The sequence below is a fragment of the Phocoena phocoena genome, chromosome 4 (assembly GCF_963924675.1).
Source record: "Phocoena phocoena chromosome 4, mPhoPho1.1, whole genome shotgun sequence".
Lineage (NCBI taxonomy): Eukaryota > Metazoa > Chordata > Mammalia > Artiodactyla > Phocoenidae > Phocoena > Phocoena phocoena.
The window spans coordinates 139436915-139440327 of record NC_089222.1 but is presented as its reverse complement, the minus strand read 5'-3'; the positions used below and the strand labels follow the sequence as shown (position 1 = coordinate 139440327).

At 43.7% G+C, this 3413-nt stretch overlaps 1 non-coding gene across 1 annotated transcript; it reads left to right on the top strand.

Moving 5' to 3' along the window:
* The first annotated feature begins 2468 nt into the window (after positions 1 to 2468).
* LOC136122961 (small nucleolar RNA SNORA72) lies at positions 2469 to 2599 on the top strand. Its single transcript, XR_010655852.1, has one exon. It is a non-coding gene; the product is annotated as a small nucleolar RNA SNORA72 (small nucleolar RNA).
* The last annotated feature ends 814 nt before the right edge of the window (positions 2600 to 3413 follow it).

The window sequence follows — 3413 nt, the reverse complement described above, 5'->3', positions numbered from 1 at the left end:
TGCTCACTTTTACGAAGTGTTGGGGGAAGAGAGAGATGGACTAAAGCTAGTGCAGAACAAAAGCCAACCTCAAGCTGAATGGCAGATATGGCAGGTTAAGGAAGGCCACAGTCTTTGACATTTTCCCATGGAGAGGTGGGGCCTCTGTCCCCTCCCACTGAATCCAAGTGGGCCTGTGACTGCTTTGACCAGTAGAATACAGTGAAAGTGATGCTGTGACAGATTCCAATGCAGACCTGCAGCTTCCACTTCCTGTCTGTTGGAGCTCTTGTGCTTGGAGCCTGAGCCGCCATGCAAGACATTGGACTGCCCTGTGGGAAACTCCACATGGAGAGATGTGAAACCCATGAGAGGGAGAAACTCACAGTGGCTAGAGGAGAGGTTTACTTGAGCCCAGCCTCCCAGCAGGTGGGTGAAGCCGTCTTGGACCCTCCAGACCAGACCAGCTGCCAGCTGAATCCCATCCAGGGACCCCGTTCAATGCCCTGTTGGAGCAGAGGAATCAATAGACCTGCAGATTGTAAACATAATGAAATGTTCATTATGTTACCCTATTGGGTTTGGGTGCTTTGTTACCCAAAAATACACCATCAGAACATCAGATAATATTCCTTGTGGCCAGGTCTCACCCTCTGTGTCTAGACCCAATCCCAATTTTCTTCATCTCTGAGCCCCCAGACTCCCTGGCCTACCCTGTAAAAACAGAAAATTGAGTCTCTGTTTCAATTACTCCTGTTCCAGACCGTTTAGATATCAGGTGCCTATCTTTGTTTAAATACAAACTTCCATCAGGGGATCTCCTAAACCAATGTTGTCAACTTTGGGCCTACACTTCTAAAATATTTGAAATAATAGCTTTTCTCTATCGTCCCACATCAAATTCTCTAAGAGGTACCCTCTCACCTCCACTAAAACAGAACTCGAGGGATGGCTTGGGTAGGTATTTCTCCAAGCCACGCAAATAAATATACAATCTATATAACACCAATGTGCTTGCTATACAAACACAGCTTTAAGACACCCCCCCAGTACCACTGTCCATGCAGCTAGGTGCCTGCTCATAAGCCCCTTTTATTGAGTAATTTGGGATTGCTAATTCTCCCTCACTAAGTATAAGCTGAAGAGGACAATAAGATATTTATATGCATCCTGTACAGAGCAAATATCAGGAGTGTTGATTTTAATTCTTCAGATTATATTATTCTAGTTATTAGGCTTTGATTAATTATGCATTCCTGAAGAGCCTGTGCTGTATACTGGTCACCTGCCTAAGGAGTGCACACAGGTGTGCAAACAACTGTCTAAATGGGAGAAGCCACAGCAGGTGAAGGAAGGATGCCTTGACCCACTCCTTCTGGTCTTGATGGGCAGGTTTTTAGCTGCCCCCTTAGTCCATAAACCAATATTCAGTCTTGCACAGCTTAGAGACATAATCCACAGAAAACGGTTAGAGCTTTCTACTTCCAGAGCCTGTTGGGTGTACCAGGAAGGGCGTTCCCTCAGCTGTTTTCCTAAATGTAAGTTGAAGGAATACACAAAAAGAGAAGGACAAGTGGGAGTGTTTGACATGTTATGAGAGTGACTACAGCTGGACCAAGCCAGGTCAAACAGTGGGGCAGAGAGGACCATAAAAGTCTCCAGGCAAGACACCACAGACATGAGTGAGACATGGCCTCAGGCCCAGGCCTGTCCGGGTCACCCTGTGTAATCTGCTCCATATTTCATCCTTGTCATGAAGGGAAGCCTTCTATTAAGTACCTAACCATTGATTTGAAAGCTTGTGACCGCAAGCCAGCTCCCATTTAAGAAGTCCTGCCCAAGGGCCTATATAATCTTTGAAAGCTCTATGTATCTTCTTTCCTGTCTTAGTACTGGCTTAACACTTAGTATCACAATTAAATAAAAAACAGAAAAAAAAAACCCATCAGGGCAACTGACACAGGCCAGTAATCAAATAAATGCACTTCGTTTTGAACTAACTCAATTGCAAATAAAGTGAAACAAATAAGGGGTGAAATATATATCTTAATTTAAAATTTTTTTTAAAAACCTGTTTTCTAATGTCTTATTTGGCTTCCTATGGCTACGTAAAAATACTTCCCCAAAAAGCACTCCTAATGCAGGTAAGTGAAGCCAGTATACTCACTTACTTACCTCCTTCATTGGGTCATTAAACAAAAGCAAAGCAAAAAGTGCTATTGTTTATAACCTTTAAATATGCAACAGGATACTGTAGCTGGTAGAAATTACCTGAGGGTATGTGCACACTTGCAGAATGAAATGGAAAGTGAGGCCATGATCTCAATAATTCAAGTGGGCTGAATAGTTCTTCCTAGAGATCAGCAATTTCTTAAATCATCACACTACTGTAGCTGTCCTGACTTCCAGGGCTTTGTGAATCCAGGATCATTGTGTGTGCAGTTGCAAGCTGCCTGGTATGCATGAGGCATTAAAAAATGCAAGGTTTGTTGTGAATATTCTCGTTCTTCTGATTTTGTAATAACCAGGGCAGGCTAAACATTCACTATATTAAGACCATGCATGTGCCCCCAGACCTAGGTCTTTTCCTAGTGTGGCTTTATAAATGCTGGTGATAAACCAAGTCTGATTTACGTGATGCATCTTATGTGGAAAAGGTCTGTGACTCTAGGTATCTGGTCAACCTTGAGAAATGACAGCACAGCTAGTATAATGACTTTTGAAGATAACCATTGCAAATTTGATGATTACCAGTTGCCATTAAATAAACTGTAATATTATTGTGTCTTATTTTCTAGGCGATTCTGATATCATTAGAAGCATGCCAGAACAGACTGGTGAAAAGTAAATCATGCAAAAATTTTCTTTAATAAAATCTGGCCAGGGCTTCCCTGGTGGCGCAGTGGTTGAGAGTCCACCTGCCGACCGGGTTCATGCACCGGTCCGGGAAGATCCCACATGCCGCGGAGCGGCTGGGCCCGTGAGCCAGGGCCGCTGAGCCTGCGCGTCCAGAGCCCGTGTTCCGCAACGGGAGAGGCCACAGCAGTGAGAGGCCCGCGTACCACAAAAACAACAACAACAACAAAAAGAGCCCAGTCTCTTGACACAGGCTTGCTGGTCAGCCTCTCAGATGCTTGATAATAAAATGACTAAAAGAAACACAAGGCCTGGCGAAGTAAGAGAGGCAGGTTTAGTAGTTATTGTTGCCCATTAATGTTCTTTCCCAAAGGCATTATTTTGCTCCACATTCTAGACTTTCTTCCTACAGATGTCAGAAACATATTTGCTACAATCATAAAAATGTCACTGGGATCAGAGTGACTCAGCGTCCTCCTTCCTTATGACTCCCAAGTTGTTATTAAGGCAATACTAATGTATAAAGGCCAGGCTCAGTATGCTGCCTGGAGTTTCATTTTTCATCTTCCTCCCACCAA